Consider the following 12,607-nt stretch of genomic DNA (forward strand, 5'->3'; position numbering starts at 1 on the left):
TAGTTCAACACTCAGGCATAGTTAGACATTTCCACACACATATGTCGTTGAATAATGCCAAATGACAGCAACATCTCATGTGCAGAAAAATAAGATTTTATTTTTGTTGGGGTGAGTCTTTTGGTAGATGTGCTAAGGTGCACTACCGGGGGAATAGAATCCAAAGTTCACAGGGGGAGATGGCATCCGTCAGTTGGAGTCATCAGAGTCCAGACCACAGTGTTGGTCATCATTGGTCAGACTGTGACCAGCAAGTCCATGTGGCAGAGAATGTCATTGGGTGAGGTGCTGCTGTTGCGCCAGAGTGCCAGGTGCCAGGCCAGGTGACCTGGGAGATGGGGATGGTCCGCTGACTCTCACGGTCTTTTACGTGGACGACCCACCTTCCTCCGGGGACCCTCAGATGCAGGCCTTGACGATGTTAGGGACGCTCCGTCAGACGAATCTTCCTCCTCCTCGTCCCTCCCTGTGTCTGGTGCTGGTCTACGCCTGGAGGTACAGGGAGGGTTTGCCAGGCTTTGGGCGATCTGACGGAGTGATTGGCTCACGTCCCTGTGCACCGCCAGGAGCTCAGCCAGTCTTGCCTCCATCCGTCCTTGGTCTTGTTGATGACTGGCATGATGCTCGACATGCAGGTTCTTAATCTCATTGAGGGTCCCCTGCATCCCGGAAAGTCTGGACATGACCTGGTCGATGCCTCTGGTGTCACGCCGGTATGAGTCCAGGATGTTGCGTATGTGTGACATACCGGTGTCCTGAGCTGGCTGGTCAGGTTCGTGCCTCCGCCTGTCTCCACTCCCACCACCCCTGCCCACTTGAGCCTGGCCTGCCCTTGTGGGCACATCGGGTCTACGGGAACCCTGAGGGATGGCATCTGCACGGTTGCCTGCCTCCTCCTGGGTGCCCGGAGAACCTTGTCCCTCCTGGTCAGACTGGCTGTGTTGTTCAGTGCGAGCAGGGCTCCTGGGTGTGTCCTGGGATGTGGCAGGAATGGGGGTGGTGGTTGGCACAGATGTACCTGATGCAGGTGCTGCAGGTGCTTGGGCACCAGAGGGGCCAGGTTGGTCGGGGTCATCCACGGAGTGGTGAGAGCCGTCGCTGCTGGTGGGATCGTCTTCACACGGAGCCTGGGACAGTGATTCTTCCCCCCCAGTGTTGGGGGGAGATCGATGACGTTGCCCTGTGTGTGAGAGAGAGACAATGTCAATGGTGTTTCCTGCCACATCTATGTTTCATACATATTCAATTTGACACAGTTCCTCCAGGTAGTTGGTTGTCCCTCTCAATGTCCACTTGGGTATGGGTATGTTGCGGGGGACATATTGGGATGTTCTCCTGAATGTTTGACCTGTAGATTGGTGGCTCTGATGCTTATTTGGCTCTGGATTGGTGTAGTTGTGTCACATGTCCATTGTGGGAGTGTGTAAATCCGTTGCCTGCCCCGGGGGTGTGTGCTTGTGTTAGGGGGGGGTGTGTGACCGGGCGTGCTGTCGTGTGTAGTGTGAGTTGTCATTGGGTCTCCCAGGTGATGTGTCTGTCCCTTTATGGTGCATGCTGGCATGACAGTGAGTGTGAGTTCCTGTGCTAGATACCTGTGCTTGTGGAGTTGGAGTTTGAGTGTACAGTGGTCCCAGGAGGGCCTTGTGCTGCATACAGCAGGGCCCAGTGTCAGCTACCTTGTCAGTAGTTTGCCAGTCCCTGTGCATTGTGCATGGGTATGTACATATGCCATATGGGCTGAGGGCATTGTTGTCTGCGTCTCATTTCCACAATGTGTTGTGTGGGGCCCACCCTCTCAGCCTCCCGGACATCCAGTCTAGTGTTTGTGGTTGTTGTAGCCTTGGACATGGCCTTGCCTTGATTTGTGAAGGGTGCATGGAGACGTTAGTGGCATGAGCGTGGTTTGTGAGTGTGGTTGTGTGCGGTGAGCGCTTGGGGGAAGTTGCGTGCATTTGGTGTATATGTTGTGTGGACCCCATTGCCCCCATGTTACGTAAGTTGTTTGTGTACTCACCAGGCTCTGCGACTCCTTCCACTCTGTGTACTCCCACCGGCGGTAGCAGGGCCATCACCTTCTCCTCCCAGGGATGGTAGTGTACGGGTCTGCGGGGCGGCCCACCTCCAGTGATGTTAGTCTGGGCATATTCTTCATTCATTTTCCTCTTGACCGCCCGGCGCAGATCGTACCACCTGGCTTGGCATTCATGCCTGGTCCTTCGGACGGGCGCAACAGCATTCACCTTGTCGACAATCCTCTGCCACGTGGCAGATTTTGCAGATATGCTGGTCTGTCTGACCAAAGTTCCAAACAGCTGTGGCTCGACTCTGATGACTTCGTTGACAAGGAGCTTGAAGTACTCAATAAAAATCCCAAGGGCCACACTTACCAGTGGCCCGCAATATCCTTCAAATATTAATCAGTTGGCAACAGAGAAGGTTAAGAAGTTTTATTGGCCAAAGCAAAACTCTATATAGAGGAGCCTCGTCGATCCTCACCCATCAGGTGCGCCGAGGAAGACTACTGGCCCCTTGACAAAACCACACTTATATACATAACAGATTCAGCATACAAAGCCTTACAAGTGGAAACATACCAGTTAGTCCATGGGCTCCTAGATGAGCTCATACAGTGTTCAGTTTCAGTCTCACATAAAAGGTTGCTATCTATACAGAGGAGGTCGGCAGGGTGACTCCCTTTTCGTCCCAGGGCCTGAAGGAATTTGCTTAATACTCCCTACAGCAGATGTGACCTTGGGCCTCGGCCGTAAATACAATTAACCTGTCTCTGGGCTGGTACGAACTAAATCATGAAGATGGTAGGCAAAGGAAACCACGTGATCTGACACGTGGTCTATCGCAAACCAAGATGGCCACAGTATGGTTTTCGGCCCTTTTTGTCGTGCAGTAAGAAATGAAAGAAACGCTTCTTCTAAAACATATGAATAGGTGTTTATCTGATCAGAATTACCGTCACAGATACATTGCGCTAACTTTACATGGTGCGAATAAACAGAACAATTGATTTTTATCCTTCAAACTCCAGCTCCGCCGTAGTGAACTTTGGATTCTTGTCTGTGGGCATGGTGTGGGGCGTGGGTGTGGGTGTGGATGGTTGTGGGTGTGTGGGTGTGTATGTGAGTGTGTGTGTGTGTGAATGTGAAGAGGGGGATGTTTGTGGTGGAGGTTGTGTGAAGGTGTGTGAGTGAAGGTGTAGTGAAGGTATGAATAATGTGGAGTTGTTTGTGTGTGAGGTCTGGCAGCAGTGGGTCTGTTGCAAAGGCTCATGGGTTGTGTGTGTGGGCCCTTTTTATTGGTCCATTTTGGTGGGTGTGATATAAGAGGTGGTTGTGATTTAGGCCTCTGTTTGGATGTACCAGGTCAGTCATTGAGATTTATTTTGTCGTGTGGATGTGTTTAGTGATGTTGTGCGAGTCGAATTGACCCTCCTTGTGCTGTTTTACAGTGACCTGGTTCTGTATGAGTCTTTTTCGCGTAGGTGCGATCCGTACATATGCGATGCTGGGTGTGGGTGCTGGGGTACGGTGTTGGAGTACGGCGCGTACATGCGGTGGGGGTACGGTGCCTACACGGGCGGACCTGGGGTACGGCGCGTGCATGCGGAGGTACTGCACATACAGGAGGGGGGGCCGCGCGTACATGGGGGGGTGCTGTGGGGTACGGTGCGTACATGCGGTGGGGGGGCAGGGGGTACGGTGCGTACATGCGGTGCTGGGGTAGGTGCGTACATGCGGTGGGGAGCAGGTGGTACGGTGCATACATGCGGTGGGGGGGCGGGGGTTCGGTGCGTACATGCGGTGCTGGTGTACGGTCCGTACATGCGGTGCTGGGGTACGGTGCGTACATGCGGTGCTGGGGTACGGTGCGTACATGCTGTGAGGGACAGGGGGTACGGTGCGTACATGCGGTGGGGGGGCAGGGGGTTCGGTGCGTACATGCGGTGCTGGGGTACGGTGTGTACATGCGGTGCTGGGGTACGGTGCGTACATGCAGTGAGGGGCAGGGGGTACGGTGCGTACATGTGGTGGGGGAGGAAGGGGGTAAGGTGCGTACAGGCGGTGCTCGGGTCCGGTGTAGGGCAGAGGTAAGCGCTGCTCTCTGCAAAGACGGAATTCTTGTGAGAAAGGTCATTAACTATTCTTGGTTAGCGAAACAGACAATGGTGGCGATTTTATGTCGTTACTAACAGATTTGTAAGTCAGAAGACCGTAAAAAGTTTACAGAGAAAAATGTTGTAAAGGAGGGGTCAGCACACCCCACTCCACTCCAATCTACCCCAACCCACTCTACTCTTCCCGAGTCTACCCGACTCCACTCCAATCTACCCTAATACACCTCACTCCACTCTGCCCCAACTAACCCTGATCTACCTCACTCCTTTCTACCCCAATCCACCCAAATACTCCTCATTCCACTTCAATATCCCCCATTCATTCCACATCAATCTACCCCTCAACTCCAGTCCACCCCACTTCACCACAATCTACCAAAGTTAAAGCTACCCCACTCAACTACAATATTCCACACTCTAGTGTACTTACTCTATCTAGCCCAATATACCACACAACAATGTAACCCATTCTACCCCACTCCTCACTAAACCATTCTAACCCACTCCATGTTGCTCTACTGTACTCCAACCTACCCCACTTCACGGTACCCCAATCCATGCTACTACGCTAAGCCAATCTACCCACTCCACACTACTCCAATCTGCCCTTTTCCACTCTACCCCACCCCATCCCACACCACTAACGTTTAGCCATGAACAGCAGCCACACTGGTGTACAACATGGCTAAAACACATTGCTAAAGCAGATAGCTCTCTCACATAGACCGTAGACGATACCTTTTGGATTTGCCAATGCTTGTTATTCTCACATGGTCAGTGACTGGCTACCGCCCTCCCCCTATGACCACACCACCCCCGGACACAGCACCCAGACGTGGTATCTTTGGAAGGCGGGAGGTCGCGAGACCCCCCGGCCGTATTTATTAAGTACAAAAACAATACATTTCAAATTTGCATGATAAACGGTTATACAAAAATTCAGCAGGACATTAGATACATTATTGTCAACAGGTGTGAATGTCTATCCTTAACAAAGACTCTAATACAGATTGTTTCCTAACCGAATCTAACATCCTCCTCTGCATTTTTGTATACTAACATTTCTGGGCCATATGGCAAGGTCGCTAACCGGTGTCAGGTCCTACTAGCTGCGCCTCCCCTACAGGTGTGCGCATGCGCAGCCGGGCCCGGTAATTACCCGGTCCACGCCGTGAACTTCATTTACCCACTAAAGGAGGGCCCTTACTCTGCGCCATCCGGTGACGTCATGAGTATGCGCGTGCGGGGTGGCTACCAGCCTAAGGAAAGCGTGACTCCCCAACCCGCGCCCCTTTGAAGCACCAGTTACCTTGCCCCTGAAGTTCTAGGAGGGGCCAATGGCCCCTCCCCCTGGGCGGGCACCTCCGTAGGATGATGCACGCCCCCTCAGACCTTCAAATAGTTGCTCACCGGTCATGACCTTACCGCCACGGGCCAGCATTGTTAACCGACGATCTGGCCTCCCCCTCTACCCAGACCTAAACCAGGAGCGCGCTTATTTTTTAAAAACCCCTCCAACCAGGCCCAGACATTATTAGACCACAAGACGTTCGCTGCCTCCGTCAAGTGCACCCCGTCCCTCAAGTAAAACTGCTCGCCCCAGATACACCCATGTGGAATCGTCTGCAACTGGGGGGTCCGAAATAATTTGTCCAACTGTGTGTTGACCCTCCGTACCGAGTGATTCAACGCCCTGACCGAGACCCCCCCTCGCCACTGCCACCGAGGAATAAGTTGCGACCAAACTACTGTGGAACCCGGGCAAGCCCTGGCCACCCACCCCGCAGTGGAAATGATCTCCTCAATAAGCACGCGCCTCCCCAATTTTGCCAAATCATTCTCCCCCAGGTGAAGTATCACCACTGACGGGGGGGGCCGCTGCTGAGCTAAGAGTCCCTGGAAAAAATTCCGAAACTGGCTGAGGCATAAACCACCCCTCCCAAAAAATGATATATCCAACCCCTTTTGCGCTGCACTCGTCCTACGGTCTCCTGAAAGAAAAACATGTTCCACACGCCTAACATAAGAGTGGCCCACAATCCAAGTCACCAATTTCTTGTGTCCTTCGTGCTGTGCCGATGTCGGTTGTTGTCGCCCGGTGACGAGTTCCTCCCCTGCGTGACAGGTTTGAGAAACTGCAAACAAAAAGAAACATACCGGGCGTGAGCACCATCTTGTCACAACATGTCAATTCGTACATAACTCTTGTAACGTTCAGACGACCATCTCCCCAGTGTCTTCACACTCTCCACTGAGAGACCCCTCGCCACTGCCTCAGTTGCTGCCCCAATCCTAAATGAGTGGGTGCCGAATTCCCTTGGATCGAACCCTGCCAGACTGACCGTTAGCTCCAAGACTCGCCTAAACTGGTACCTAGTCAATGGTGTACCATCGGCGTGACACAGCAGTGTGTCCCCCGCCGTGCCCTCCCGCTGCCTGCAGAAAGCCTCCACGTGAGAAACCGGGCAGCAGGGGTTGGCCCGCGCCCGATGGAGCACTATGGTGTGACCCCGAGAGTCCTGATCGGTTTTTGATTTCTGAATTGTTATTCTCATAACGTCTTCCTTGATCTCAACCCCGGCCCACCGTAGTCCCCCCACTCTATCAGTTTTTGACCCAGCAACTAACTCCCCAACCCTCAAAGCCCCATAAAAGGCCAGGGAAAATGCCGCTTTGAACAAGCTAACCTCCCACTGGGAGCTACAAACACTGTGCAGCGCCCCCAATAAGGCCGTCAGCCGCGCCAATCCAATGGGCCTTCGCCTATCGCCCCGGTAACCCTGTACACGGCGCCAACCCCTCAACGCCTTGCGCACCAGAAAGGTGTTAGTGGGATCTCGCATACCCTTACTCTGCGCAAAGAAGGAGATTGCCGCCCTATGTCTGTTCGCAGTCGCCACTGAGCGCCCTTCCCTGTGCATTGATTCTAGGTAAGCTGCAAAGCTGTCCTCCTGGGCCCACCTAGCCTCCCATTCCCGCCCCAAGAAAGCCCGGTAAGACAAAAACGCCCCTTCGTAAGCTGTCTTGGTCCTGGGGGCTAAGCTAGCGACCACGAGGTCCTGTAATCTGGGGCACCAATCTGCCAAAGTACTGCCGGGAATTGCGCCGGCTGGGGATCTGCCGCCGGAAGATGTTCCCTGAAAACCTGCATTTTAAAGCGAGAAAGGGAGTCAGCTGCATTATTGAGGACGCCAGGGACATGCTTGGCTCTGAAAACCACATTCCATTTTAAGCATTGCAACACAATTTCCTTCAGTAAACGGAGTATGAATGGACAACGTGCCCCCTGCTGGTTTATGCATTCCACAACCGTCATGTTATCCGACCAGAACACCACGGATTGGTTGCGTAAGTGTTCCGGCCAGACCATCAATGCTACCCATATCGGAAAAAGCTCCAGAAAGCCAATATTGGTAGTCAGACCCTGTGTCCTCCATTCCGCTGGCCACCGCTGGGCGACCCACCTGGTACCCAGAATGGCGCCAAAGCCGGTACTCCCAGCAGCGTCCGTCCATAAGCCCAATTCCGCCGATGTGGAGGGAGGACCCGGCCACACTACTCTGCCATTAAAATCCTCCAGAAATGCCATCCAAATGAGCATATCCTGGCGAACCTCAGATGACAACCTCGTGTGGTGGTGTTTCTCCCGTAGTCCTTTCATTGCTTGGGCAATAGAGCGTGAAAAAGGGCGTGCCATTGGGATAACCCGAAGCGCAAAATTCAATTGCCCCACCACCTCCTGCAGCTGTTGCAATGTAACCTTGTCTTTGCGTAGGCATTGCCGTAGGGCTGCTCTAAAGCTAGATACCTTAGCCCTGGGTAACCTGAAGCATCCCTCCACGGAATCAATTTCGATACCGAGGAATTCCAAACAGGTGGACGGGCCCACCGTCTTCCCCGGCGCTAGCGGGACCCCAAAAGCCCGCATGAGCACGCAAAATTCCTGCAACGCCCAAGCACACTCCTGAGATCCCGCCGCACCCAGGAAAAGGAAGTCGTCCAGATAATGCATCACCTGGCGGTGGCCCGTCACCTCCCTCATGACCCATTCCAAAAATGAGCTAAACGCCTCAAAGTAAGCACATGAGATAGAACAGCCCATGGGCATACATTTATCCATATAGAACTTGCCATCGAAAGTGAAACCTAAAAGATGATGGTCCAGAGGATGAACTGGGAGGAGGCGGAAGGCAGATTCTATGTCAGATTTTGCCATCAATGCCCCTGGCCCCAGTGCCCGCAATAAATCCACTGCCTGGTCAAATGATGCATACTTGACGCTACAAATTCCCTCATCAATCGCATCATTCAGTGACGCACCTCTCGGAGCCGACAGGTTGTGGATCAGTCTGAATTCCCCTTTCTCTTTTTTGGGTACTACCCCTAGTGGAGAACACACAAAATCGGGGACAGGCACCTTCTTGAAAGGGCCAGCTATCCTACCCAGGGACAGTTCCTTGCTAATCTTAGCGGCCACCACTGCGGGATTATGTTGCACCGACAGTTGGTTCCTGCAATGTGTGCTACCTGTGTAACCCCCTGCCGGGATCCTAAAACCTTGAGAAAAACCTTCCTGCAGTAGAGTGGCCGCTGTGTGATTCGGGTACCTATTCAACCAAGGGATCATTGCCAAAACATCTATAGGGGTTGGGATATCCCGAATATCTGCACTACACTGGCTTCCCCCTCCCCCTCTGGCTGTGGTTGCCCTGCTTGGACCTGCAAGATGACTCGGGGTGGGAGGGATGACCGCAGATCGAACATGCATGTCTGAACTTACAGGTGCCCGGGGCCCTCGTGCAGGTACGCTTATTAAAGTCCCAACACACCCCTTTCCTCTCAAACCCCCCCCCCCTACCCCTACCCGGGACCTCACTCCCCTGAGCCGCCCGAAAGGGGTGTTGAGGTCTGGTGAAGTACCCCCTGACCGCAGTGGTGGACTGTAGTGGGGCAGAGCTCCCCGAGAACTGCCTATGCCATGACACAGAGTCCACCTTATCCCATGCCAATGACGCGTCAAATTCCTTAGCTTTCCTGAAATTGACATCATACTCCTTCCAAGCATCCCCCGGGTACTGCTCGCTCCACCCCACGATTCTACTCTGGTAGCAAGCCAATGACGCCTGCACATTAGGAGGCCGCTCAGCCATGATGGTCGTGAACACTGCGAAAGCCCTAACCCAATTGAGCAAAGATTCCTCTACCCTAAATCTAGCACACTGTGCCCTCCACTCACTTGGAAGCATCCACTCCTTTAGTGTCTTTGCCTGTTCCATCTCCCTGTGATCCAGTAGCAATGAAAAAATGTAAACATATTTCCCCGCCCAAATCACTTCCTTCGTTGCCTGGGACACATGTTGTGCCAAATTCTCACTCCTAGAGGGCAATGACCCATCGCCCAAGAGGGGCAGTGCCACCTCCTTACCCTTTTCCTGCGCCGCGACCGGTTGACCACCATCTGCCTTCGGTTGGGCGGGGCTGGAACCTGCAAGTGAAGAAGAGGGGGGAACCGCAGCCCTATCCGCTGCCGCTGCTGATTTAATCTTTTCTACCAACTGTGCTGCTTCTGCTGCATGATCTGACGACGCTGGTAACACCCCCCCCTTTTTTAGCCAAGGTAATAAAGCCGCTATCTGAGATACCAATTCAGGCGGGACCGAGTCCGTGCTATCTGCTGGGACTACGGGCCCCCCGGGAGGCATAGCCGGTGGCGCTGGCATGGTAGGCAATGGAGAGACCGGTGCCGGCAGACCCGGCACTGGGATCGGTAGCACGGGCGGGGGAATAGGCCCCACAGGAGGTAGCGCCGGCGGCATGGCAGGAGCCAATGTAACAGGTGCCGGGACAGGTACCAAGGGTACGGAATCAGGTACCAGGGGTACAGAAACCGCGGGTGTGATTGAAACCGGTACCACTGGGGCTGGGGCGCTGCGCCTTCGCTTCTTAGCCTTGGACGTCTTGGGCGGGCTAACAAAATCCCCTCTGGACAAGGGTGCCTTCCGCTGCCGCGCGGGCCTGCCTGAAGAAGCTGGGGGGTCAGTAAACCTTTCATTCAAGCGGGCTTCCAATTCATCCACTTTACTCAATCTCTTATTGATGCTATTCATCTCCTGCATCATGGCCTGCAACATAGCCTCCATCCTGGACCCCCCTTCACCACCCATTGGCCCCGCCATGACTTGGGTGCACCGCCCTACACTAATACCCTAATACAGGCGTCAGTACGCTTATTACCTTCACCAGATGGAGGATCTACAGGGGGCTGTAAGCACCATGCAACCGTAACCGCAACGCCCCGGCTTATCCGGTTTGTCAGGGGTGAGTAAACTCTAACGTAGACCCACCCGGCGGCTACCAGAAGCAATGTAATGCGAGCCCCCCGCTCTCCTCTTAACGTTCCAATCCTGCGTACTCCCAGCCGGAATTGAAGTGACCTGCGACCACCACTGCTGGCCACCAATCAGGGCTTACCACAAGAAATTGCAGGGACGCAGTAATAACACCTGAAATAGAAAATGTATTAAATCCCGGGAGTTATGCAAAGTTACACACGTATGTACAAGTTCTAACCTTCTTTCACTGCCCAGTCCACTGGCCTTGGCTGTTGCCCCTATCCTACCAACCAGAGAAGGTGTACTAGCCACCAGGCCAATGCAGGCGCCCTTATTATTCCCACCCTTTGAGCAGTTTCGAGCACAGCCTACTCCGTAGAGCTCCTTAAAGGAAGCCTTGAAACCCCCTTGAGCGTGTTTCTGCCTCACACAGTTCCAGCAGTCAGGCCTGTATCCCCCTTGCAACTCCTCATAAAAATAAGCAGCACCAACTTCCTTTAACTGCCCAGTCCACTGGCCTCAGCTGTTGCCCCTACCTTAGCAACCACCGATCGTTTTAATGATAAGGTGCACCAACAGTACTTTCTACTTTGCTCTGTAAAACCGATTTAAATTACCCCAACAGCAGTGATTGTATCGACAACGTCGGTAGCATTGAATGCTCAGCTAACACGTTAGGGATTTGAACCTGTTACCTTAATATTAAACACAGGATCCTATACTGGACGCCTTACTCCCCTAATCCAGCAAACCCTGCCTAATGTCCGTTCACTTCCCCGGCGGAAAAACGAGGAAAAAGGACCCCGGAGTGACGCCAGCAACTTAAAGCGGCACCAGTCGAGAATGGGCGGCAAATCCGCACCCCACCCGCTCCCTCGCAGTACCTCTGTCGTGCACCGCAGCACTCGACCCAGCACGACGCACCGGACCGGACCTCGCCAATTCCCTCCGAGCCGGAACGATCCTCGGAAGGCTCCCGCACCGCGATTCTGTCCTAATCACACGACTCCGCAGCGAAGGCACGAAGCAGCTTCCTTCGATATGCGGCAGCCCAGCGCCGACGAGTCGTGATCCGGCCAACCTGAAAGATAAAAAGAGAAAAGTTTTCCGCCCCGAGCGCCGGGGCACGTCCTATGTGGGGGAGCGTCCAGGGAACAAGGGGTCACCTGGGCGCTCCCCACCGCTTTATCCCCCCCCCAGTGGCCCGCCCCCCCCCCTCCCTTCCGACACGGATGTCGATTAACGACATCCGGGTCACGCAGGCAGCCAATCGGTGGTAGGGCGCGCCCCCAGTGACGCGCCCCACCACCGAGTAGTCCGGGGGAGGTCGCCGCACTGCCATGCAGGCGGGGGGGCCAAGAGCCCCCCCTTTCCATTCCCTCGTGATCATTTCGTCCCATTTCTTTAAACTAATCTTTACGTTTCATTTGGCATTCGAGATCTTCCGTTTATTTTTCTCTTATGCTTCACATTTATATTAATATTTCGAGACTCAGTGCAAATAGTCAGAGGTCACGACAGGATAGATAAACCAGTTACTACATTTATTAAAATTCCTTCTGAGTGTCCCTAGTGTAAGCAGAATACTAGGTGCATTTCTAGCAGCAGATCAGCTCGGAGCGCTACTGCTTCTGCCTGCTGAAACCGATACAGACAGGGCCGAGGTTTTGTGAGCTGTGAGCAGTGAGCACGGATCACAATAATGCTTTTACTGCGCTTGCGTGCGGGTTTTAACTGTATGTGCAAAACTTGAATACACATTGCCAATAAGAACAGTGTCGTCTTTCTGCTCATGCGCTGTGTAGAAGAACCCACGAGCACATTATCTCATGTAGGTAGTACGCATGCGTTGAGATTCTGTTGTGCACGAAGATGCTGCAAAGCTTCGGAATTTAACGCATATTAAGGTGTTGAGAAGGCCCCTAGAAGCTTCAACCAAGCTGCAAATTTCAGTGCGAAACAGGTCAGCCTCAGTTTTATTTTTATTTTCTCCTTATCTTACATCAACAAAAGGCATATGTATAAGTAAGTGAAGGTTGGTGTTATTAACTCCATGGATGTCTTAAGTACGAGGACACAGACTGATGACACAAAGAGTATGATTAGCCTTAAAAAGATGCTTTGTCACCCAGTCATGTCGCTTTTG

General features: G+C 53.3%; 1 protein-coding gene across 8 annotated transcripts in view; it reads left to right on the plus strand.

The window, feature by feature from the left end:
* Positions 1 to 12,271: 12,271 nt before the first annotated feature.
* The window catches only part of LOC146775830 (uncharacterized), a 1,003,909-nt gene continuing 1,003,573 nt past the window's right edge, over positions 12,272 to 12,607 (plus strand). For 7 of the 8 annotated variants that reach the window (XM_085637695.1, XM_085637697.1, XM_085637696.1 and 4 more), the window contains exon 1: positions 12,272 to 12,424. The gene's annotated coding sequence lies outside the window, so the exon portion shown is untranslated. The remainder of the gene's footprint in view (positions 12,425 to 12,607) is intronic. The other variant, XM_085637699.1, reaches the window with a different exon arrangement.

The sequence above is a fragment of the Triturus cristatus genome, chromosome 12 (assembly GCF_964204655.1).
Source record: "Triturus cristatus chromosome 12, aTriCri1.1, whole genome shotgun sequence".
In the NCBI taxonomy this organism is placed as follows: Eukaryota; Metazoa; Chordata; class Amphibia; order Caudata; family Salamandridae; genus Triturus; species Triturus cristatus.